Genomic DNA, 27,605 nt, shown 5'->3' on the forward strand with positions numbered 1-27,605 from the left:
CTTGTGATGTTTAACATGCTAAACTCTATTGGAAAATTTAGTGGTTCACCCAATGAGGATGCTGGGCAACATGTTTGTGATTTCCTTGAAGTATGTGATTCGTTTCGACAAAAAGGAGTACATGAAGATATGCTTAAATTGAAACCTTTCCCTTACTCCTTACGCGAAAGAGCAAGAGCCTGGCTCAGCGGAGTTCCTTCCGACTCAATGGAGTCATGGGCAGATTTATGCAAGAGTTTCTTACTTCGATATAATCCGCCCAATATGAATACACAGCTTCGCAATGACATTGCAAGTTTTCACCAAGGAGATGATGAATCAATGTACGAATGTTGTGATAGATACAAAAGTCAACTTTGCAAATGTGTTAACCATGGGTTTCACGATTGGACGCAAGTGGTGATGTTTTACAACGGAGTTAATGCACCAACTAGAATAATGCTGGATGCCTCAGTAAATGGCACCTTATTGGACAAATCTCCCGAGGAAGCTTTTAACATCCTCGACAGGATAGCAAATAATGATTATCAATTTCCAAATACAAGATTAGGAATAGGCAGAAAAATATCCGGAGCATATGAATTAGATGGTAAGGATTCGGTAGCCGCCGCTCAACTTTCTGTCATAACCAATATGTTGAAAAATTTGCAACGTCCTAATGAGGTAAGAGAAGTCAAGGTGACCAATAACGCATGCATATTTTGTCACGGCAACCATCATGAGAGTGAATGTCCGAAAAACCATGAGTTAACCAATTTTGTGGGAAACTACAATCGGAGTAATAATAACCCCTATTCAAACACGTACAATCCTGGTTGGAGACAACACCCAAATTTTTCATGGAATAATCAAGGGAACAGCAACAATCAAGCAGCAAAATACAGGCCACAACAAAATAATTCTGACCATCAACATTTTCAAAATCAACATCATCAGCAGTCCTGGCAAAACCATAAAGATATAGCTTCTTCCTCTAATACTAATTCCAATACTAACTCCTTGGAGTTATCATTGCAGGAATTTATGGCCTCGACGAAAGATTTCATGGCCTCCACAAAGACCTTGATGCACAAACATTCTACAACAATTAAAAATCAAGGAAATTTGTTATAAAGCCAAACATCACTTTTACAAAGCCATAGTTCATCTCTAAGAGCATTATAGAATCAAGTGGGACAAATTGCTACAGCATTACATTCTCGCCCATAAGGAAATCTCCCTAGTGATACTGAAATCACTAAATATCATGGGAAAGAGCAATGTAATGTACTTACATTAAGGAGTGGAAACAGATCAACCAAGATGGTAAGTTTGGGGGAACACCCAAATAGTTTTCGCCATGGCATAACACAATGAGAGGATAGAGCTGAAATGTTGAACAAAAGGAAGCGCCTGAAGAGAAGAAAACTAAAGGATTGAATAAATATCGCTCAAACAATGAGAAATTCATGGCCAAGGCCATCGATTATGCAACATCAACGGCAGACAATGTGAGACCTCCACCACCGTTCCCTCAACAGTTGAATCCAGTTTAAAAAATTTGTTGATGTTTTGGATCAGTTGTGTATTAATGTGCCCTTACCTGAAGCTATCGAACAAATGCCTTCCTATGCCAAGTTTCTTAAAGACATTGTTACAAAGAAACGAAATGTAGAATGTGTTGCCACGACAACAGAAATTTGTTCGGCAGTAAGCAAACTCCCACCAAAACAAAAAGACCCTAGCAACTTTATAATACCATGCTCAATTGGTAATGAATTCATAGGACGAGCCCTTGTTGATATGGGATTAAGTGTAAACCTGATACCAAAGTCTATATTTATGAAACTAGAAGGGCATCACGCCTGTCCAACCTCAGTCACCCTACAGCTGGCCGATCGGTCTTATGTGTGGCCCGAGGGCAGAATAGAAGACGTCATAGTGAAGGTGGATAAATTTTATTTTCAGTAGATTTTCTCATCTTGGATTGCAAAGCCGATGAAAAAACCCCGATCATTATGGGACGACCCTTCTTAGCTACTGGAAGAATCCTAATAGATTGTGAAAAGGGAGAGTTCACAATGGGAGTAGGAGAGCAAAGCGTCACTATCAATGAATTCAACTCCATGAAATATGTGGATGATTAGAGAAGTGCCAATGCATTAGAGAAGTAGAGGAAAAAAACAATCCTTGGACGAGGTGAATCTCTAAAACTCGATGAATACAGCGCTTTCTACCATGACCCTACAACCGAGATACATGGATAAGATATTTGTGGCTCAGACGAATTATTTTCAGAAGACGATTCTGAAAATTATGGCCCTGACAACAGAAATATGAACAATGAGCGCCCTGAAAATGACACCAATACAGGATACGGAGGGAATACAAAGGATAGCCCAAGGCTTCTTCATAATAAATCAGGTATGAGATTCGAACCCTTAGATTATGATGAAGTTAAGTCTCAAGAGTCATCCTTACAACATGCACCAAAACTGGAACTTAAAACTTTGTCATCACATTTAAAGTATGCATATCTAGAAGATGATGAAACCTTACCAGTAATAATTTCTGCCAACCTAACCTCCGAAAAGGAGAATAGCTTATTGAATGTTTTGTCACAACACAGAAAAGCTCTTGGATAGACAATGTAAGACTTAAAAGGAATCAATTCAACTATATCCATGCACAAAATCAATCTAGAAGATAGTCATAGCACTTCGGTAGAACCCCAAAGAAGGCTAAACCTAATCATGAAGAAGGTAGTCATGAAGGAAATTATAAAATGGTTAGATGTGGGAGTAATTTATCCTATATCGGATAGTTCATGGATTAGCTCGGTGCAGTGTGTACTAAAGAAGGGTGGTGTGACCGTGATTAAAAGCGAACATGATGAACTCCTCACCAGCAGAACAGTCACGAGATGGCGCATATGCATGGATTATATGAAGCTCAACAAAGCCAGAAAGAAAGACCATTTTCCCATCTCTTTTATCGACCAAATGCTTGACAGGTTAACGAGAAAATAATTTTACTGCTTCCTCGATGGATACTCAGGGTATAACCAATTATCCATAGCACCGGAGGATCAAGAGAAAACTACTTTCACATGCTCATATGGTACCTATGCATTTAGACGAATACCGTTTGGATTGTGTAACGCTCCAGCTACATTCCAAAGATGCATTATGAAGATCTTTTCAGATATGGTGGAAGAATGTATGGAAATATTTATGGACATTTTCTCCGTCTCGGGTTATGATTTTGAACGATGTCTCGACAATCTATCCAAGGTACTGAAACGATGTGAATAAGCCAACCTAGTGATGAATTGGGAGAAATGTCATTTTATGGTAATTAAAGGAATAGTGTTGGGTCACAAAATTTCATGTCGAGGCATTGAAGTCAATAAAGCCAAGGTGGACGTGATTGCAAACCTTCCCCCACCCACCAACGTGCGAGGTGTATGCCGTTTCCTTCGACATGTAGGCTTCTACAGGCAGTTCATAAAATAGTTTTCTCAAATCTCTAAACCCTTATGTCTTTTGCTTCAACAAAATCATCCATTTGAATTTACTAATGATTATTTGAATGCCTTCACATATTTAAAGAAAAAGCTTTTGGCAACACTAATTGTTATCCCACCATATTGGAACGAACCATTTGAGCTCATGTGCGACGCTAGTGACTATGCAGTCGGAGCAGTGCTAGGGCAACGAAAAAGTAAAATCTTTCATGTTATATACTATGCGAACCATACTCTTAATGATGCACAAGTAAACTATACCACAACTAAAAAAGAACTCTTAGTAGTAGTGTTTACATTCGATAAGTTTAGGCCATATCTAATATGCAGTAAGGTAATTGTGCATACAGATCACTCTGTTGTTAAATATCTGATTAATAAAAAAGATGCAAAGCCTATACTAATTCGGTGGATATTATTACTACAAGAGTTCGATTTAGAGATTAAGGATACAAAAGGTATAGAAAATCAAGTGGCAGACCATTTGTCTAGGCTAAATAACAAACTTGATTGTCCTGATATAACATAAATTAAACAGGATTTCCCTAATGAGAAAATATTATTTGTCGCGGTTGCACCATGGTATACTGACATAGTTAACTTTCTTGTTAGTGGTATTGTTCCTCCTGATTTATCTAGTCAGGGCCAAAATAAGTTTCGACAGTATGTGCGACATTACTACTGGGATGAACCATTTCTATACAAGCATATGGAGACCAAATAATCCAAAGATGTATTTAAGAAGAAGAACATAAAGATATTCTACACCAATGCCACTCGTCACCATATGGAGGTCACTTTAGTGGAATGAGAACAACAACGAAAGTGCTTCAGTCTGGATTTTATTGGCCAACCTTGTTCAAAGATGCACATGAATTCTATAAGACATATGATAGATGCCAACGAATAGGAAACATATCGAAGCGCATTAAATGCCATGGCAAAATATTCTGGAAATTGAACTCTTCGACGTATGGGGAATAGACTTCATGGGACCTTTTCCCACATCATTTGGAGATTTGTACATTCTCTTGGCAATGGATTATGTATCCAAATGGGTTGAAGCCATCGCAACACCTAAAAATGATTCCAAAACGATGTTAAAATTTTTGCATAAAAATATATTTACCCGATTTGGAACATCACAACTTTCATCAGTGATGAAGGCACACATTTCGACAACAAACTAGTTGCCAAGGCAGTAAATTGATATGGAGTACGACATAGGATCGCTATGGCGTACCAACCATAAATGAATAGACAAGCCAAAGTGTCTAACCTGGAAATTAAACAGATCTTTGAGAAAGTGGTCAACCCAAGTCGAAAGGACTTGTCGCCGAAGCTAGATGAAGCAATATGGGCTTACCGCACAGCATTCAAGACACCATTGGGAATGTCACCGTTCAAACTTGTAAACGAAAAAGAATGTCACCTGCCTGTTGAACTAGAACATAAAGCCTATTGGGCCATCAAAAAGTTAAACATGGATGTTCAACTTGCTGGAGAAAGAAGATTCTTGGAACTGAACGAGATGGATGAATTCAGAGCACACACATACGAGAATGCTCGCCTATACAAGGAAAAAAACGATGGCATAACAGAAAAATATTGTCGAGGCAATTTTATTCTGGGCAACAAGTACTGCTCTACAATTCATGTCTTAAGTTATTTCTGGGAAAGTTAAAAATCAAGATGGTCAGGACCATTCACCGTACACCAAGTCCATGATAATGGAGCAATTGAAATCTAGAATCAAAACGATGATTCCATCTTCAAGGTGAATGGACAGAGACTCAAGGAGTACAAAGGAGCCCCAGTCATGCGCGACAAACCGACATCGTTGGCATATGATGCTCAAGAGTTTGCTTTACTTACTTAAACAAAATTCGTTACCTAGGCAACAAAAATTTGAATCTTGTACATTAATAAATTAAGTTATTTTCTACTTTCATTATCCGTTTTATTTTATTTTATTTATTGTAGGTATGCAAAGAACAATTGGCAGAATGGGGAGTTGGAGGAAGCATGAAAAGAAATAAAACCCTAGGATGCATGGTTTTGCCGGTAAAATGAAGAGGGAAAGAGATTTTTTCCCCAATTTATGTCCAATCATATATTTCTTATTGAATGCAAAAATCTTTTCCTCTCGTATAAGGACAAAACTACCCCGAAACCACCTATTACTTTCTAAAGAAAAAAATTACCCAATTTCTTCTTCTTCATCGTGCCTCACTATCTCTCTTCCAAACAAGAAAAATTTTCTCTCTCAATGAAATCCTCCTCATCGCCACCACTGATTTCATCAAACCAACCAAGTACAATGGTAAGATCAAGAAAAACCCCAGCCTCAACATAGAGTTTTTAAATTTCCAAACAGCTGAAGCGGAAACACGCTTCAAAATCCTACAGAAACGATAAGTATATTTGGAAGATGGATTCGTCTTTCCAGCTGAGGATGAGGAACCATTTGGACCAGAGGTGATGGACGTGATAAAGAAACACAACTGGGATAAGTTTTCTTGTCATCCCAAAGCCGTAGCACCAGCGATGGTGAGGGAGTTCTATGCCCACCTCGAGGACCCATCAAACCCACACGGTGTATGTCCGAGGGAAGCTCCTTCGATTTTCCCCTTCAGTACTCAACAAATACTTCAAGTTGGGGAAAGTGGAGGAGTAGCACATGCAATTTGTGGCTGAGGTAGATCAAGAAACGTACAGCGGAGTGCTGGAAGATTTATGCTTCGGGTGGGCCAAGTTCAAAGGGAATGCCCCAACGAGGAAGAGAGTCGATCGCTGAGCCCTCAAACCGATCGTGAAATTATGGAACCACTTTCTCAAGGGCAAGCTTATGCCCACGTCTCAGAACACCACTGTACTCGTGAAAAGATTAATGCTCTTGCACTCGATCATATACGGAAGGAAGATCGACGTTGGCGAACTCATCTTTGAGTAAATCCATGAGTGTGCCAAATGGAACTGGGGAAACCTATTGTTTCCCAACTTGATTACCGCACTGTACAGGAAAAAGAAGGTCCCTGAGAATCCCTTTAAGGATTTCATTAAATCCAAGGAGGGTATCATCAAAAGAAGGTACCCGAGCTGATGAGTTTCGATGACAACACCCCGTATTAAGGCTTAGAGCGGGGAGCAAAATCGATTGTTGCGGCTAGAATGACCACTGTGGTTACGCACACGTGAGAAACGCGTGAAAAGATCGGGTGCCTAGAGGATCACATGGAGATCTATTTTGAGTATGTCAAGGTAAGGGACGCGCAGCTCAACGCCTTCTTCAAAGAGTTGCTCCCGAACACAAATGCTAATCTGCCGCCCTTCCCCAGCGTCGTCCTCCCTCAGCTCCTCATCTTTCTCCACCTCCAATAAAAGCGAAGATACCCCACCTAACTTCTTCTGAGATGAAAATTTTACCCCAGCACTGAAGCAACCTGAGCATGATCTCATTCAGTCACCTGACCGTCAAGCAACGCCAGTCTCAGCAGTAGCTCCTAGTCCAATACTAGTTACAGCACAACCGACTCCTACTGTGGAGCAACCAACTCCAGCACGAGCCTCGACCAGCAAGAAGCACTACAAGAAATAGGATGTATACTTTAGCCGTATCCCTCGATGATAGCAGTAGTAGACTCGGGGTCCGAGAGCCCATCCCCTCCCAAACAACGCCGAACGAGGGCGTCCAGTCAAGCTACCCCACCACAGTAAGTTTCCATTTTAGTTTTAGTTTTTTATTTATTTTTGCATTCGCATATAGTATCATGTAGTTTTAGTTTTTATGCATTGAGGACAATGCATCCCTCAAGTTTGGGGGAGGTATTGTACCATATTTTTCCATACTTTGTTTAAAAGCAATTGATGATGATTGGTTGAAAATATTGGTTGTCATGACATAAGTAGGTTAAGATTATTGTTAGGAATGAATTAGGGATGCCCAATGATGAATGCATAATTTGATTGCCTAGGCCATAATTATTGTAAGACTGTCTAAGGAAGAAAACAACCCTATGCCTTATTATTTGAAATTTACAAACACGATTGTATAATGTCCCTGCTTAAGGTAATATGCAAAATTTTTAGGAAAGAACTTTCTATTTGTCGAGACTTCAAAAATATTTTAAGGGTAAAGTGAAGCTCCCTAGTGTTTAAAAACTTGAAAAATAAAAAAAGGCACTCCTCTGTGTAAAGGCATAAACAGAAACACTCCATAAGAAATTAAGATTAGCCAAGGCATATGAGTGAATAAAAGTAGTCACAGGATGACACTGCCCATCTAGTTTGTGGTGGAAGGTATGCTTCCTTTCACCTAGAGTGTGGGGCAGTAGGTGTGATGAACTGACTCCCCTATGAAATAAATAAATAAATAAATAAAAGTTCTAATTACCTTTATGCATAGAATGGTTACAATCACGAATACACAATAGCAGAAATCTTGACTAGGGAGGGGGCTTGACTGATATGACTGTCGAACAAATTGAGGCCAAATATTTTTGTTGAGGGCTGAAATCTCAAACCATATGATTTTCTTAATACTACTTTGCCATGACAATTTTAATTTTCTTCTAGTTATTATACATTGCTTGAGGACAAGCAATAGCTTAAGTTTGGGGTGTGATAATTCTGTAAAAAGACTCAATTTCCAGTCTTTTCACTTAAGTTATTGCTCGTCTAAACAAAGTATGCACAACATTTTAGTTGCATTTAGTTGCATATAGGTTATGTTAGCTTATGGTGGATAAGTTTTGCTTAGGCAAGATTTATTTGGTCTGACTGATGCTGCTGAGGAGAAAGGGTTGTTTGGATTGTGTTTGTGCAGGAAACTTACAGAGGAAGAATATTTTAGTCGTGACAACGTAACTTTACAAAGGCCAATGGAACAAATAAGAACGTGAGGAGCAGATTTATCTCACCGAGGCAAGGTTTATCTGAAGAAGTCTGAAGCAGGTGTGACGAAACCGCCTATGTCATACACGAGCTGGATGACCTACTTCACATACAAGCAAGCCTTAATATTTCTGACAGCCACCAAACGCCTTTCCTTTCTTAAGTCTAGGCATTTAATAACGACTATTTAAGGAAACTCCAAAAGCATGGAACACCCTAGGAGATCTTTCCTTATAAATAACCAGCCATAGCCGCCAGAGAAAAGAAGGCAAGGAAGAAGAGAGAAGAGCTTTACTCAAGGTGTGAGGAGCAACTGCATTGTTTTTTCACCGTTTCCCAACCAACCTTCCTTGGTGTCCTCCATAGCCAGACTGTAGCAGAACGGTGATCAGGTCTCGAGAGAACCTGATCACTAAGGCAGGCGCGGTGCTGATCAGAATTATCGCGACAGAGCCCCCGGTTTTGGGAGTCGTTCTTCCTTTGTTCTTAACTCTTTATCTATTTGGGGTTGTATTAAACGTTGAAACTTGGATGATTTTTGATAGCAGGATGACTGTCTTACTTGGTGTTAAACTTTGTTTTTCCTGAACAATATTTTTATGTTTTATGTTTTATGAATGATGAATTATGTTTTGCTTATGACTGTTTTGCTTATTGTTTAAATATTTTACCTTACGCTGTAAGAGCATCGAGAGATCGCCTAGGGTTTTGGTAAAACATGTCTTGGAAATATAAGAGCATCGAGAGATAACCTTTTGTCTAGATAGTGATTTTTAAATTCGAGAGAATTAAGATAGATCCATATGGGCAATGGAATGAATCTGGGATGGTGAAGTTCAAACTTGTCTACCTTAGAGATAATGAGTGAATTTCAAACGACTAAAAAGGATAGATGCTAGAGTAGGATAGACAACTCCTATAGTTTACGCTGAGAGGTATTGCTACAACAACAGTTTGATAAACCAAGGGTTGTAGTTAACGCTGAGGAGTATTGCCATAGCAACCGTCTAAGAATACCTAGTAATCTTGTCGGGCAGCTTTAGCAAGTGATAATAATTCATTCTAGACTTAGAATAATTGTTGTCAATACAAAAGTTTAGCGTAAGTGCTCTGTGATAAGTCTGAATATGCGAGGTTGCTTGCATTATATTTAAATCAATACTTGTCTTGTTTTATTTTATTCCAGCATTCTGCATACTTATTTTGCCTCGACCAAACTTTTCTGCAACCAATATATTACTTCTTGTTTTATTAATATTAGTTCTTAAGTTGACAACCTAGTAGGAATTAGTTTGTCACACTAGTTCTAGTTGTGGTGAAAATAAATTTCCAATCCAATCCCTCTGGAGACGATACTCACTCACTACTATATTACTTGCATCGATTGTGTATACTTGCACAGATTTGCTTGCCTTAGCATATACATTTACAAGCGATCAAGTTTTTGGCGCCGTTACCAGGGATTGGCAACTGACGAAATTTTTAGCCATAATATGTTCTTTTTGTGTCACCTTATATTTATTTAGTGTAACATAGTTTATTATTTTCTTTTGTAGGTTTTTATTATTGCATGACCTTGAGATCTGCTGGTAAGCCTTTATAACCATTCGACCCTAAAGTTGAGCAATCATTCAGACAAAGGTTGCGTGCCCAAAGAACCCGAGAACAATTATACCAACTCCAAATACAAGACAACATGGGAAATCTAGGACCTGATGCAGCCATCAATCTTCAAGTTGCAAGGCCAAGAGCGATACGAGATCATTTGAACCCGATTCTCGATGACCTCATTCTAGGCATAGTGGCACCTGAAATAAAAGCCACTCATTTTGAACTTAAACTTGTGATGTTTAACATGCTAAACTCTATTGGACAATTTGGTGGTTCACCCAAAGAGGATGCTAGGCAGCATGTTTCTGCTTTCCTTGAAGTATGTGATTCGTTTCGACAACAATGAGTACATGAAGAAGCTTAAATTGAAATCTTTCCCTTACTCCCTACGCGATAGAGCAAGAGCCTGGCTCGGCGGAGTTCCTCCCGACTAATAAAGTCATGGGCAGATTTATGTAAGAGTTTTTACTCCGATATAATCCGCCCAATATGAATACACAGCTTCGCAATGACATTGCGAGTTTTCAGCAAGGAGATGATGAATCAGTGTACGAATGTTGTGATAGATACAAAAGTCTACTTCGCAAATATGTTAACCATGGGTTTCACGATTAGATGTAAGTGGTGATGTTTTACAACGGAGTTAATGCACCAACTAGAATGATGCTAGATGCCTAGCAAATGGCACCTTACTGGAAAAATCTCCCGAGGAAGCTTTTGACATCCTCGACAGGATAACAAATAATGATTATCAATTTCCAAATACAAGATTGGGAACATGCAGAAAAATATCCGGAGCATATGAATTAGATGGTAAGGATTCAGTAGCCGCTCAACTTTCTGTCATAACCAATATGTTGAAAAATTTGCAACGTCCTAATAACGTAAGAGAAGTCAAGGTAAGCAATTACGCATGCATATTTTGTCACGGCAACCATCATGAGAGTGTATGTCCGAAAAACTATGAGTCAACCAATTTTGTGGGCAACTACAATCGGAGCAATAATAACCCCTATTCAAACACGTACAATCCTGGTTTGAGACAACACCCAAATTTTTCATGGAGTAATCAAGGGAACAACAACAATCAAGAAGCAAATTACAGGTCACAGTAAAATAATTCTGACCATCAACATTTTCAGAATCAGTATCATCAGCAGCCCTGGCAAAACAATAAAGATATAGATTATTTCCTCTAATACTAATTCCAATACTAACTCCTGGAGTTATCATTGCAGGAATTTATGGCCTCGATGAAAGATTTCATGGCCTCCACAAAGACCTTGATGCACGAACATTCTGCAACAATTAAAATCAAGGAAATTTGTTATAAAGCCAAGCAACACTTTTGTAAAGCCATAGTTCATTTCTAAGAGTTGGAGAATCAAGTGGGATAAATTGCTACAACATTACATTCTCGCCCACAAGGAAATCTCTCTAGTGATACTGAAATCACTAAACATCATGGGAAAGAGCGATGCAATATACTTACATTAAGTAGTGGAAAACATATCAACCAAGATGGCAAGTTTGGGGGAGAACACCCAAATAGTTTTCGCCATGGAATAACACAATGAGAGGATCGAGCTGAAAATGTTGAACAAAAGGAAGCGCCTGAAGAGAAGAAAACTGATGGCTCGGAAAAATATCGCTCAAACAATGAGAAATTCATGGCCAAGGCCAACGATTATGCAACATCAACAGCAGACAATGTGAGACCTCCACCACAATTCCCTCAACGGTTGAAGAAGCATGATGAGGACATCCAGTTCAAAAAATTTGTTGATGTTCTGGATCAGTTGTGTATTAATGTGCCCTTACTTGAAGCCATCGAACAAATGTCTTCCTATGCCAAGTTTCTTAAAGACATTGTTACAAAGAAACGGAAGGTAGAACGTGTTGCCACGGCAACAGAAATTTGTTTGGCAGTAAGCAAACTCCCACCAAAACAAAAAGAACCTGGCAGTTTTATAATACCATACTCAATTGGTAATGACTTCATAGGATGAACCCTTGTTGATCTGGGATCAAGTGTAAACTTGATACCAAAGTCCATATTTATGAAACTAGAAGGGCATCACGCCTGTCCAACCACAGTCATCCTACAGCTGGCCGATCGGTCTTATGTGTGACCTGAGGGCAGAATAGAAGCCGTCATAGTGAAGGTGGATAAATTTGTATTTTCAGTAGATTTTCTCATCTTGGATTGCAAAGCCGATGAAAACACCCCGATCATTATGGGACGACCCTTCTTAGCTACTGGAAGAATCCTAATAGATTGTGAAAAGGGAGAGTTCAAAATACGAGTAGGAGAGCAAAGCGTCACCATCAATGTATTCAACTCTATGAAATATGTGGACGATTCAGAGAAGTGCCAATGCATTAGAGAAGTAGAGGAAAAATAATAATTCTTGGACGAGGTGAATCTCTAAAACTTGATGAATAAAACGCTTTATACCATGATCCTACAACCGAGATGCATAGATAAGACATTTGTGGCTCGGGAAAATTATTTTCAGAAGACGATTCTAAAAATTATGGCCCTAACAATAGAAATATGAACAATGAGTGCCCTGAAAATGACACCAATGCAGATACGGAGAAAATACAAAGGATCAACCAAGGCTTCTTCATAATAAATCAGGTATGAGATTCGAACCCTTAGATTATGATGAAGTTAAGCCTTAAGAGTCATCCTTACAATATGCACCGAAACTAAAACTTAAAACTTTGCCATCACATTTGAAGTATGCATATCTAGGAGATGATGAAACTTTACCAGTAATAATTTCTGTCAACCTAACCTCCGAAAAAGAGAATAGCTTGTTGAATGTTTTGTTACAGCACATAAAAGCTCTCGGATGAACAATGACAGCCTTGAAGGGAATCAGTCCGACTATAAGTATGCACAAAATCAATCTAGAAGATAGCCATAGCACTTCGGTGGAACCCCAAAGAAGGCTCAACCTAATCATGAAGAAGGTAGTCATGAAGGAAATTATAAAATACCACCAGAACAGTCACGGGCTGGCGCATATGCATGGATTACAAGAAACTCAACAAAGCCACAAAGAAAGACCATTTCCCCCTCCCTTTTATTGACCAAATGCTTGACAGGTTAGCGGGAAAAGCATTTTACTGCTTCCTCGATGGATACTCAGGGTATAACCAAATAGCCATAGCACCGGAGGATCAAGAGAAAACCACTTTCACATGCCCATATGGTACCTATGCATTTAGACGAATACTGTTTGGAGTGTGTAATACTCCAGCTACATGGATGCTCAACTTGCTAGAGAAAGAAGATTCTTGGAACTGAACGAGACTGATGAATTCAGAGCACACGCATACGAGAATGCCCGCCTATACAAGGAAAAAACAAAACGATGCCATGACAGAAAAATATTACCGAGACAATTTTATTCTGGACAATAAGTACTGCTCTACAATTCACGTCTTAAGTTATTTCCACGCAAGTTAAAATCAAGATGGTCAGAACCATTCATCGTACACTAAGTCCATGACAATAGAGGAATTGAAATCTAGAACCAAAATGATGGTTTCATCTTTAAGGTGAACGGACATAGACTCAAGGAGTACAAAGGAGCCCTAGTCATGCGCGACAAACCGGCATCGTTGGCACATGATGCCCAAGAGTTTGCTTTACTTAAACAAAATATGTTGCCTAGGCAACGAAAATTTGAATCCTGTACATATATAAATTAAGTTATCTTATGCTTTCATTATCCGTTTTATTTTATTTTCTTTATTGAAGGTATGCAAGAACATGTGGCATCATGAGGAGTTTGAAGATGCATGAAAAGAAAGGAAATCCTAGGATGCATGGTTTTGGCAGCAAAATAAAGAGAGAAAGAGATATTTCCCCCACTTTATGTCCAATCATTATTTCTTATTGAATGCAAAAAAATTTCCTCTCGTGTAAGGACAAAACTACCCCGAAACCACCCATTACTTTCTAAAGAAAAAAACTGCCCAATTTCTTCTTCTTCATCGTGCCTCACTCTCTCTATCAAACAAGAACAATTTTCTTTCTCTCAACGAAATCCTCCCCATCGCCACCACTGATTTCACCAAACCAACCAAGTACAATGGTAAGATCAAGGAAAGCCCTAGCCTCAACACAGAGTTTTGAACGTTTCCAAACAGCCAAAGCGGAAGCACGCTTCAAAATCCTACAGAAATGATAAGTATATTTGGAAGATGGATTCGTCTTTCCAACTGAGGATGAGGAACCATTTGGACCAGAGGTGATGGACGTGATAAAGAAACACAACTGGGAAAAGTTTGCTCACCATCCCAAAAACTGTAGCACCAGCGATGGTGAGGAAGTTCTACGCCCACCTCGAGGACCCATCAAACCATACGGTGTACGTCTGAGGGAAGCTCCTTCGATTTTCCCCTTCAACACTCAATAGATACTTCAAGTTGGGGAAAGTGGAGGAGTAGCATAAGTGATTCGTGGCTGAGGCAGATCAAGAAACGTATAGCAGAGTGCTGGAAGATTTATGCTTCGGTTGGCCAAGTTTGAAGGGAATGCCCCAACGAGGAAGAGAGTCGATTGTCGAGCCCTCAAACCGATCGTGAAATTATGGAACCACTTTCTCAAGGGCAGGCTTATGCCCACGTCTCACAACACCACTGTACTCGTGAAAAGATTAATTCTCTTGCACTCGATCTTATACGAAAGGAAGATCGACATTGGTGAAATCATCTTTGAGCAAATCCATGAGTGTGCCCAAATGAACCGGGGAAATCTATTGTTTCACAACTTGATTATCGCACTATGCAAGAGAAAGATTTGAAGATTTCATTAAATCCAATGAGGGTATCACCAAGAAGAAGGTACCCGAGCTGATGGGTTTTGATGACAACGCCCCGCATGAAGGCTTTGATCGGGGAGAAAAATCGATTGCAGCGGCTAAAATGGCCGATATGGCTACGCACATGCGAGAAATGCGTGAAAAGATCGGGCACCTACAAGATCACATGGAGATCTATTTTTGAGTATGTCAAGGCAAGGGACGCGCAGCTCAACGCCTTCTTCAAAGAGTTACTCCCAAACACAAACACAAATCTGCCGCCCTTCCCTAGCGTCATCCTCAAATACACTACTGGTGGCAGCATATTCTACGCCTCAACATCGAATGTCCCTCTAGAGGCTCCCCAGGGGTACCAACTGATATGCCACCACAAGCAACCAATGTTTCGCCCGTACCAGAGGAAGGCCAAGGCGACACAGAAGAGTTCCTCAGCTCCTCATCTTTCTCTACCTCCGATAGCATTGAAGATACCCCACCCAACTTATTCTCAGATAAAGATTTCACCCCAGTACCGAAGCAACCCGAGAATGATCCCATTCAGTCCCCTGTCTATCAAGCAATGCCAGTTCCAACAATAGCTTCTAGTCCAGCACTAGTTACAGCATAACCGACTCCTACTGTCGAGCAACCAACTCCAGCACGAGCCTCGACCAGCAAGAAGCACTACAAAAGAACGGTAGGTCGTACACTTCAACCATCTCCCTCGACGATAGCAATAGTAGACTCGAGGTCCGAGAGCCCATCCCCTCCTAATCAACGTCGAACGAGGGCGTCCAGTCAAGCCACCCCACCACAGTAAGTTTTCATTTTAGTTTTAGTTTTTTATTTATTTTTGCATTCGCATATAGTATCATGTAGTTTTAGTTTTCATGCATTGAGGATAATGTATCCCTCAAGTTTGGGGGAGGTATTGTGCCATATTTTTTCATACTTTGTTTAAAACAAATTGATGATGATTGGTTGAAAATCTTGGTTGTCATGACATAAGTAGGTTAAGATTATTGTTAGGAATCAATTAGGGATGCCCAATGATGAATGTATAATTTGATTGCCTAGGCCAGAATTATTGTAAGACTGTCTAAGGAAGAGAACCAACCCTATGTCTTATTCTTTGAAATTTACAAACACGATTGTAGGTTTTCCCTGCTTAAGGTAATCTGCAAAAATTTTAGGAAAGAACTTTCTATTTGTTGAGACTTCAAAAATATTTGAAGGGTAAAGTGAAGCTCCCTAGTGTTTAAAAAACTTGAAAAATAAAAAGGGACACTCCTCTGTGCAAAGGCATAAACATAAAAACTCCATAAGAAATTAAGAATAGCCAATACATATGAGTGAATGAAAGTAGTCAAAGGATGACTCTGCCCAACTAGCTTGGGGGTGGAAGGTATGCTTCCTTTCACCTAGAGTGTGGGGCGGTAGGTGTGATAAGCTGACTCCCCTATGAAAAAAATAAATAAATAAATAAATAAAAGTTTATAAATAATTAGGACTATAAACTAAGCCTGAAAAATAATTTGATGCCTTGACAATCCAAAAGTTCTTACTTTAAGTTTTCTAATTACCTTTATGCATAGACTGGTTACAATCACGTACACACAATAGCAAGGAATCTTGACTATGGAGGGGGCTTGACTGATATGATTTTCGAACAAGTTGAGGCCAAATATTTTTGTTGAGGGCTGAAATCTCAAACCATATGATTTTATTAACACTACTTTGCCATGACAATTTTAATTTTCTTCTAGTTATTATACATTGCTTGAGGACAAGCAATAGCTTAAGTTTGGGGTGTGATAATTCCTTAAAAAGACTCAATTTCCTGTCTTTTCACAAGTTATTGCTCATCTAAACAAAATATGCATAACATTTTAGTTGCATTTAGTTGCATATATGTTATGTTAGCTTGTGGTGGATAATTTTTGCTTAGGCAAGATTTATTTGGTCTGACTGAAGCTGCTGAGGAGAAAGGGTTGTTTGAATTGTGTTTGTGCAAGAAACTTACAGAGGAAGAATATTTCAGTAGTGACAACGTAACTTTGCAAAGGCCAATGGAACATATAAGAATGTGAGGAGCATATTTATCTCGCCGAGGCAAGGTTTATCTGAAGAAGTTTGAAGCAGGTATGACGAAACCACCTATGTCACACGCCAGTTGGATGACCTACTTCATGTTCAAGCAAGCCTTAATTATTCTGACAGACACCAACCGCTTTTTCTTTTTTAAGTCTTGGCATTTAATAACGGTTATTTAAGGAAAATCCAAAAGCATGCAACACCCTAGGAGATCTTTCCTTATAAATAACCAGCCATAGCAGCCAAAGAAAAGAAGGCAAGGAAGAAGAGAGAAGAACTTTACTCAAGGTGTGAGCGAGCAACTGCAGTGCTTTCTCACCGTTTCCCAACCAACCTTCCTTGGTGTCCTCCATAGCAGGACCATAGCAGAGCGGTGATTAGGTCTCAAGAGAGGCTTATCACCAAGGCAGGCGCGCTGCTGATCAGAATTGTTGTGATAGAGTCTCTGGTTTTGGGGGTCGTTCTTCCTTTGTTCTTAACTCTTTATCTATTTGGGGTTATATTAAACGTTGAAACTTGGATGATTTTTTATAGCACCATGACTGTCTTACTTGGTGTTAAACTTTGTTTTTCTTGAACAATATTTTTATGTTTTAAGAATGATGAATTATGTTTTGCTTATGACTGTTTTGCTCATTGTTTAAATATTTTACCTTACGTTGTAAGAGCATCGAGAGATCGCCTGGGGTTTTGGTAAAACATGTCTTGACAATATAAGAGCATCGAGAGATAACCTTTTGTCTAGATAGTGATTTTTAAATTCGAGAGAATTAAGATAGATCCATATGGGCAATGGAATGAATCCGGGATGGTGAAGTTCAAACTTGTCTACCTTAGAGATAATGAGTGAGTTTCAAACGACTAAAAAGGATAGATGCTAGAGTAGGATAGACAACACCTATAGTTTACGCTGAGAGGTATTGCTACAACAACAGTTTGACAAACCAAGGGTTGTAGTTAACGCTGAGGAGTATTGCCATAGTAACCATCTAAGAATACCTAGTAATCCTGTCGGGCAGTTTTAGCAAGTCATAATAATTCATTATAAACTTAGAATAATTGTTGTCAATACAAAAGTTTATCATAAGTGCTCTGTGATAAGTCTGAATATTTGAGGTTGTTTGTATTATATTTAAATCAATACATGTCTTGTTTTATTTTATTCCAGCATTTTGCATACTTATTTTGCCTCGACCAAACTTTTCTGCAACCAATATATTACTTCTTGTTTTATTAATATTAGTTCTTAAGTTGACAACCTAGTAGGAATTAGTTTGTCACACTAGTTCTAGTTGTGGTGAAAATAAATTTCCAATCAAATCCCTCTGGAGACGATACTCACTCACTACTATATTACTTGCATCGATTGTGTATACTTGTACAGATTTGCTTGCCTTAGCATATACATTTACAAGCGATCAGATAACAATTTTATTATAATGCTGTTGTATGTGGATGACATGTTGGTTGTAGGACCCAACAAAGATCATATTGAAGAATTGAAGGACTTGGGATCAGCAAACAAGATTCTGGGGATGCAAATTCATCGAGACAAAAGTAATAGGAAGATTTTGCTTTCATAAAAGAATTACTTGAAGAAGATCTTGTCACGATTCAACATGCAAGATTATAAGCAAATTTCTACCCCTCTTCCTATTAACTTAAAATTATCCTCCAGTATGAGTCCTAGCAGTGAAGAAGAGAGGATGGAGATGTCTTCGAGTACTGTATACATCGGCAGTGGGAAGTTTAATGTTCGCTATGTTATGCACAAGACCAGACATTGCACAAGCAATGGGAGTGGTTAGTCGGTACATGGCGAATCTAGACAAAGAGCATTGGAATACAACAAAAAGGTACAAGGTAGAAAGAATGATGTGAAAATATGATTGTTTCAATCAAATCTTCAAGTGAGAGATTATTGAAAGTCAAATTTGGAAGTTGCAGCCGCCGTGAATTCGGTGGTCAAATTTGGACAGTTGATTTTGTTGAAAATTAGCAAGGGAAAATTACCAAATTTAGTCCCTATACTTTAGGTTATTTATAAGATTAGTCCTTGTTATTGTTTCAAAACCATTTAGCTTCAAAACCATCCCAAATCATTCTAGCTTTCTCTCAATACTAGAGAAATTAGAGAGTTTTCTTGAGAGTTGTTTTATCCTTTTTATCAAGAGAGAATTGTTATTGTTTTCTCCTTGTTAGATCGAGATAAGTTGTAATTCCTATTTTCATAGTGAAATTCTTCTATCTTTGCTCGTGGTTTTTACCCTATATTATTTAGGGGTTTTCCACGTAAAATTTGTGTCTTCTTTACTTTCATTTTTATTTTCTCAAATTATCAGTTGCGATTTTGCTCTATCCGATATCCGTATTCCGCAACATCAGCTACTTCCTGGGTGGAATTTGGTTGCTTCTGGTTCTGTGTTACAATCGTCATATCTCTCGGCTGTTTGTTTTTCATCGTCCTCTGCTAATGCTACTGTTTTCGGGTTGCGTCCTCATCATTGGATAAAGCCTCGGGAAGTGATGTTTAAGTTGAATGCTGATCGTTCGTGCCCACGCCCTCATGCTTCACGGCTGTTGGATTGATTCTTCGAGATAGTACGGGAAGGGTGGTTGCGGGTCCAGCTTTTCTTGTTTCGGCATGTCGTGAGGCTGGAGTTATAGAGGTACTAGCTATTTGGTACGGCGTCTGTATGGTTCTTGAAAGGGAGCTACCGTCCACTATCATTGAGTGCGACTCTAGGAACGTTGTCGGCCAATTAGCGAATTTGGATGCAGACCGATCTGTTCTGCGTTTTCGTCTTCAGGAAATCAAGTCCCTCCTTGCTGCTCATCCACATGGTCCATCCACCATGTTCGTCATGAAGCGAATGGTCTCGCTCATAATCTTGCTAACTTTGCTGCTCGATGCAGGGAATCTTTATGTTTTAGTTCTGATGTTCCTCAATGTATTTCTGCTGTTGTTTTTTCTGACATTGCTTTTAGTTAATGAATTATGTTATGTAAAAAATGGTTGTCCTTTGTTCCCATATGTAATGGGGTAAGGGGAGGTAAGATAGTAGGCTGCCCCCAACACCAGGTTGAGAGCAGCTTTCGTAGAAGACCTCCGAATTATAAAATGCCCTTCGTGGAACTCGATCCCACGACCTCAGGGTTAAGAACCTTGTGCTCTACCAACTAAGCTGGATAGTCATCTCAGTTGGTAGAGCACAAGGTTCTTAACCTTGAGGTCCCATCTTAATTGGTAGAGCACAAGGTTCTTAACCTTGAGGTCGTGGATCGAGTTCCACAGAGAGTATTTCATAATTCGGAGTCTTCTACGGAAGTTGCTCTTAATCTGGTGTTGGGGGCAGCCTACTATCTTACCTCCCTTAACCCATTACATATGAGAACAAGGGACAACCATTTTTTTATGTAAAAAAAAAACAAACCAATGATACGATTTTATTATATTTTTCTAAAAAAATCAGTTTTAAAATAATTCGCAAAAATACAAAATAAAAACCGGTCCGGGATTCGGCAGAGAAACATGAGAGTGGGAGGCCGTTGACGAGGGGAAAAAAGAAGAAGAAGCCAAACAGCCAAAACGCAATTGATCGCTCCCCATTTTTTCTTTTTTTCAAATAAAAATAATAATAAATCAAACTTATTATCACTTTCCATATTTTTACTAAAAATTAGTATTTGACAATAGATTTTTCACTCTCCATTTCTTTTTGTGCCCTTTTGTTTGCTCAGATCTAAACTTTCTCAGCAATAAAGGGTGAGAGCGGTTCGGTAAATCGGCGACGACACTAGTGAAGACCGCCGGTTTTATCGACGAATCCAAGTTGAAATGGATGATTTTCCAGACTTGTTAGCCAAAGATTTTGGGGTCAAGCCCCAGGGGAAGTCGGCCCCGATGGCGCCTCCTAAAAACCCTTCTTCTTCAGGTTCCAGTTACGGATTCGGATCCGATTATACCGATCATCATATGGCAATGCTAAATCGTCATCCACTTCCATTTTCGGTGACAAGGACAACGACGGGATCCTATTTGACGACGTCTACATTGGGCAGCGTAAATACTCCTCCGAGTCTAGGGCAACAAGCGCGCAAACGTCGTCGTTTGATTATGATTCCTTTTTAAAGGACACGAAGCCGCCAGTTTTTGATAAGCCTGTTTACGATGAAGATCTTTTCGATGGATTGCCTGGGATCAAGAGTTCTTCTACCAAATCGGCTGCTAAGTATGACGACGTTTTCACGGTATCGAGGTCTCCGCGTAAGCATAAGTCGATGAATAGTTATCCGTTTGATGATCTGCTAGGGAATCTGGGAAGAAAAGGTGATGAGATGAAGGCGAATAACGAGAGAGTGAAAGCGGAAAAAGATACACCTTTATTTGATGATTTGCTAGCTGGTTTCGGTCAGAGTAGCTTTGCAGCTTCTGCAACGTATCTTCTGGTTCATAAGGCTTTGAGTTTGAAATAAATGGATGTGATTGAACTTGCATCTTTAGGACACTTCCATTTAGATATTCGTGCTGACTTTTTGTATCAAAGATTATTGGCAATTTATGATTTTCTTTTTCGAAAATGCTTAATCTTTGTAGTTAAGATTAGTTTTTGTTTGCTGTAAGACTTCAATCAAGTTTATTCTTTTACTGGTTTTGCGTGCTTTAAATAATGAAATGTTAATTGTTTGTCCAAAAATGTTACATGGGAGGTACCTTTGTGGGCTGTTCTGGAAATAGCTAAAGGCGGTAGTTTACTTGCTAAAATTATTTATCAATTAGTTGCTCTTTATTGCTTGGCTTCTCACTTGTATAACATTGTTTCTTCCGAACGTATTTAATTTAATTATAGCTAAATTTCCTCTCTTTGAAAGAAGGTACACTTTACTGAAAATAATCAACACTGTCAGCAATCTGATCTTGTGATTAACTTGAAACAAATATTGTACCTGGTTTTTTTTATTACCTTTTCCCACTAGAGAAGATATTCAAATTTGATTCAGTCACATATTTGAGGGTCATTCTCATTTGGAGCTGTAACTTCGATATAAATATATATATTTACGATTAGGATGGCTTGCTTCGACTGTGTTTTGGGATTTTTTTACGATACAATGCACATGTATGCCGAAATTGATCCATTTATCACATCTCGCCTTCCCTACCTCAAGACATATTTGAGGAATGCATGTCATTCTGTTGGTTATCCAATGTTGCTGGAGTTAAGATGGAACAATAGGTACTGCCAGAAACTTTTTTCTTATGAATTAGGAAACCATTTGAATTGATTGTTATCATTCTTTGTTTTAGCAGTCGCTATACATGGCAGAGGTAAATAAACAGGAGAAATGAAACTTCTTTTTTGTTACAGTTCTGACTTTTTGAATTAGAAACTATGCTAGCTTAAGTGTGACGATATATGTTGCTGTATATTTGGAACCTGTGCTCTTTGTAATGATGCCTGAGATGTTGCATCTTTCTTTTCAGTTATCTATCCTATGCAGTCTAATTTGTCTCTTGTTTTTGTGATACTTTTCCATGCCATGTAAATATTAGCTAAATCATGCTCATCCCATGGGCAGATCAACTTCAGAGGCTGGCCAGTTTCAGAGACCAGCCTCGAATTCAAGCAAGGCTACTTCCAATTTGATGGAGAACCCTTTTGTTGTCTTAGAAGCAACACCAGACCCAGCAGATTCATCCACCGGGTTGTTTACTGACCCCTATGAAGTAACGAGTGAACTTAATGGATTTGGGGAGTCAAGAGTGGAGATTTCATCTGGTAGTGGAGGAATATTTGATGATATTGATCCTCTTGATGGTCTTGGAAAATCTGTTCCTCCTGTTGCATCTGAGATCAACAAGAGAGGGAAGGATAGAAGCCCTTTAAGAACTGTAAGTGGACGACAATCTCCTGCTACTAGAGAGCAAAATGATCGGGATCATGAGAATGGTACGAAGAAGAGGATGCCTTCTATGGACAATTTTTACGACTCCAATCAAACTGTGTTTGCCATGCCCAGTATGGCACCTGATTTTCATAGCTCTTTTTGTCGAACTACTAGCCCTCCTCCATATTCGAATGTTGGTTCTAATGAGACTAGTTCCCAGGTACATGCAACTCCAAAATCAGAAGAGAATTTTGATGTGTGGCTCACTGTATCAGAGGTTCCACTCTTTACACAACCTGCTAGCGCTCCACCCCCTTCAAGACCCCCGCCTCCAATACCACCACAAGTTTCAAAGACGACTGCAGGTTCATTTTCTTCCACAAATGCAAAAAGAAGGTAGATGACTTTTCTTCTTTCCAGAATTCAACTCTGGTATTCACAGAGCTCTCAGTCAGCTCATGCTGCAGCAAGCAGCTCTGTTACATCTCAATTGATGAAATTGAAGATTTTCCAATGGGTAAGGCCTGGAATAATGTCGAACAGGCTGAAGTTTTTTCTGGTGATTATTTTGAGACTAATTCTGTTGCTGCTGCATCTGCTGCTGCCATGAAAGAGGCAATGGATAGAGCAGAGGCCAAATTTAGGCATGCCAAGGAAATGAGGGAAAGAGAGAATTTGAAGGCTTCTAGAACTAAAGAAGCTGCTCAAATGGATAAAAATGAGAGAGCTACCCAAGATACTTTGGATGGAGAAGCTAGAGAAAAGAAAGAGAGACTGGAGCGTGAGAGGCAACAAAGAGAAAGGGAGGAGGAAGAGAGAGAGTAAAGGAGACGTGAAATGGAGAGGGAAAGGGAGGAGAAGGAGAGAGAACAAAAAAGGCTTGAAAAAGAGAGGGAGCGAGTCAGGGAGATGGAGAGGGAAAGGGAAAGTGCCAGACAAGCTGTTGAAAGGGCTACTAGAGAAGCACGTGAAAGAGCAGCTGCTGAGGCTCGTTCCAGAGCTGGAAGGGCTGCTGTTGGAAAGGCAGCTGCTGAAGCTCGAGAGCGTGTGGAAAGGGCTGCAATGCAGAGAGCACAAGCTGAAGCTCGTGAAAGAGTGGCTGTTGAGGCAAGAGAAAGAGCAGAAAGAGCTGCCGCAGAAGCAAAAGAGAGGGAGGCACGGGAGAGGACTGCAGCGTCTAAAGCGAAAGCTGAATCTGAAGCGAGGCTTAGAGCTGAAAGAGCTGCTGCAGAGGCTCAAGAAAGAGCAGCTGCTAGTCAGCAATATAATGACAATGATCTTGAATCCTTTTTTAGTATGGGTTCTCGACCAAGCAGTGCACCAAGGCCAAGAGCTAATGCTTCGGTGAGAACCTAAGGCTTTTGTACTGCATTTGTGTCCTGATTTAAGCCACATCGTCAGGTTGTCTAATATCTAACCTGAACTGCTTCTCTTGCAGGATCCTGTGTTTGATGGACAAAACAAGGGAGGGCCTGAAGTAGCTAGGAGAACATCTGTTGGATCTTCGTCCAGCACGAAGAAAGCTTCTTCAACTGCAAATATTGTTGATGACCTCAGTTCCATTTTTGGAGTTATTTGCAAATTCAGATATAATGACCTTTATAATATGTAATTTCATGTTTATTCTTCTCCTTAATTGGTAACTGACTAAACTACTTTGCTTGCTAAAGCTTCTGCATCTCCATCTGGTGAGTTCCAAGAGGTTGAAGGTGAAACTGAAGAAAGGCGAAGAGCCCGGTTGGAACGCCACCAAAGAACTCAGGAGCGTGCTGTATGTATTATGTTACATGATTTCTTTTTTCTTTTCCCTCCTTTCCCGTTATAAATTGTTTGCTAGTACGCTTTACTATTGAGTTCTGCATATATCCAGGCAAAAGCACTGGCCGAGAAAAATCAAAGCGATCTTCAAGTGCAAAGGGAACAAGCTGAGAGACATGTGAGTGAACGCAATAAATATTTTTTAAAATTATTTTCCTCATCTTTTTAATCTTTTTAAGTGTGTTTTGTTGTAGTTTATTTTTCATTAGGTCCAACTATAATGAACTTATTCTGTTCCCATCACCCTTGCACAATGGCTTTACATGAGAAAAAATGAGAACCAACTATTTAATCATCGAATATGATTCTGCTGAGACTTCTAAAAATGGTATTATTGATAAGTTAAAACTTGGTCAGCATATTTTGTAGCCCTGGTATCACTTGTGAGATGAGTTAGGAGTGGCAAATTAATTTCTTATATGAACCTAAAATTAAATTAACCTTCAGATCCGGCCTTGCACCTTTATGTGTAGTTAATTTAGATTCTTAAGTAACTGAATGTATAATGGCATTTGCTTAGAGAAATACCAGTATGCTTTCCATGTGCTATGTAATAATATATGCCTGGAATTTATCAAATGTGTGAATGAGTTTCTACTTGTACATGCATACATCTGCAACACTTTTTCTTTTGATTATTCTGTCCAATAATGATTAATGGGCTTATTTCAGAGAATTGCGAAACACTAGATGTTGAGATCAAGAGATGGGCTGCTGGGAAAGAGGGGAATTTGCGTGCTCTGCTATCAACATTGCAATATGTATGTTTATTACTTACTATTAATGAGGCCTTCCTTTTTATCAAATTTTTTTTTATTCTTGTAGTTTTGATGTGGTAACAACCGTATCCGTATGTTTTCCTTTAGCTGTGTCATGCAGAATTCTCATTTTATTGACTCATTTTGATCATCTGATATACTTTCTTGAGGTGTTTTGTACATGCATTAGATGACGTTAAGAAAAACTATAAGAAGTTTTTGGAGGGACAAAAATGATTTCAAACATAAGAACCATCCTGTGATTGAATTCTATTCTTTTTCCGATAAACTCGTATTTACGTTGCCAAACTCCTTGCGCACACTGCAGTGCTGATATGTCCAAATACATACCTGTACATGTGATGCTCTGATTTTAAGTAGAACTCAAATTTAGAAAGGGGAGTGAACTGAACTCGGTCCTCTGCAAAAGTATATTCTTTGCTGCTGACCTTTTTAGTTAAATTTTTCTATCCTAGAAATTGGATAAACATGTTAAACCTTCCTATCATCGTGTGCATTTTGTGGTCTTTTTTAGCGAATAATGTTGACTATATAAGCTGTAGCAATAATAGTGTTTATAAAAGCAATATTCCCATTATCCCGTCTTTAATTCTTTCACGAATGCTAGAGCATGCAAAGTTTTATATGAGGATACTAATTGTGTTTCTAATACTTGACACTTGAGAATGTGCATTACTATGCCTGCATGTACTCATTTATGCCGGCATTCATCAGAAAGTTTTTCTCCTAGTCACTGGATTTGTTTCATTTTTGTAGTGCTGCTGTAGTTTTGATCAAATTGGACGACATATTTTATTTTTAATCTCATAGTTGTTTCTCCTCATCATTTGTTTATTTGAATAGCACAAGTTTCATGACAACTACTGTTATACTAATTTGTCTCCCAAACCTTTGTTTGATGATTAGGTTCTTTGGCCTGAATGTGGATGGCAACCTATTTCTTTGACGGATTTGATTACAGCTGCGGAAGTCAAAAAGGCATACAGAAAGGCGACGCTTTGTATCCATCCTGATAAAGTCCAGCAAAAAGGTACCAATCTTCAGCAGAAATATATTTCAGAGAAGGTGTTTGATTTGCTTAAGGTACTTCACTCTTCCAAAGTTGACTGATTGGCATTTTTTGTTACATTTTTGTTCGATGAATAACAGTGCTGCATTTCTCTTTCCATCATATTTTCTTCGTCACTGTTTTGTATGTTTCTATGTTAAACAGGAAGCGTGGAACAAGTTCAATTCCGAGGAGCTGTTCTGAGTTTCGGTTTGTTGTTGTTACGTTTCTAAAAGTTCATTATTTTGGCAAACTATGCCTTGGGGTCAAATGCGCGGCCGTTCCAGCGGCAATAATTCTCTTTATATGCAGCAGCTATTGTCAGTTTCAGTTTGATAATCTGTAATATCAGCCGGCACAATAGTGCCGGCTTCAGTGTTTGTTCAGATTGCTGTACATTAATTATTCTCCATCCAACTGATGCGTACGGGAAGTTGAATTCTTTGAGTTGATGTAGATTATCATCTGCCCATATACAGTCGGAGATGAGGGAGTTTTCATTTTTGTTATTAATTATTTTACAATATATATATATTCCCCTTTTTTTGTATGGCAAATAGAGCATCGATTATATTGAGTGTTAATATTGCTGTATTGGTGGTGACAGATGCGTATGATTGTTGAGATAGGCATCGATCCTGGGTGGAAGATCCATAAAAATATTTCAGTTTGCTCGCACTATTGTGGTTCTAGGCGTCTCTTTGTTCATTGTAATATACTGGAATAAAAAAGAAGGGGAAAAAAACTAACAAAGCTTTGAACTCGTGTGAAGTGGCGTTATCCTGATAAAATGGAAGCATGGCCAAAAAGGAAACTATAACTTATGAACCAGAGACACCTTACGAGCGCATGAACCATAGGAAGGATGCTAAATGACAATCTCAAAGGTACCACAATCCTGACAAAGGAAGTACAATGCAGTCAAGCCAAATTTAGTCTCAAGGAAAAACTTGGGTTTCAATCTACACCCTCTTTGGAGTGATCTGCATGAGCTTCCGCTAATTGATCCCTTAGTACATCTAAATTAACCTGAAAACAAGACCGGAATGTAAACAACTAATGGAAAGTCAACTTCAGAAGCAACTTTTTTGCTTTGTTCACTTGTGTTGTTTCTAATGAAAAATCTCGACATGAGAGGATAAGTAAAC

General features: G+C 39.0%; 1 pseudogene; it reads left to right on the forward strand.

Moving 5' to 3' along the window:
* Window positions 1-20,508: 20,508 nt before the first annotated feature.
* LOC120200971 lies at window positions 20,509-26,934 on the forward strand (annotated as a pseudogene).
* Window positions 26,935-27,605: the final 671 nt, after the last annotated feature.

The sequence above is a fragment of the Hibiscus syriacus genome, unplaced genomic scaffold (genome assembly GCF_006381635.1).
Source record: "Hibiscus syriacus cultivar Baekdansim isolate YM2019G1 unplaced genomic scaffold, ASM638163v2 tig00006666_pilon, whole genome shotgun sequence".
Classification (NCBI taxonomy): Eukaryota; Viridiplantae; Streptophyta; class Magnoliopsida; order Malvales; family Malvaceae; genus Hibiscus; species Hibiscus syriacus.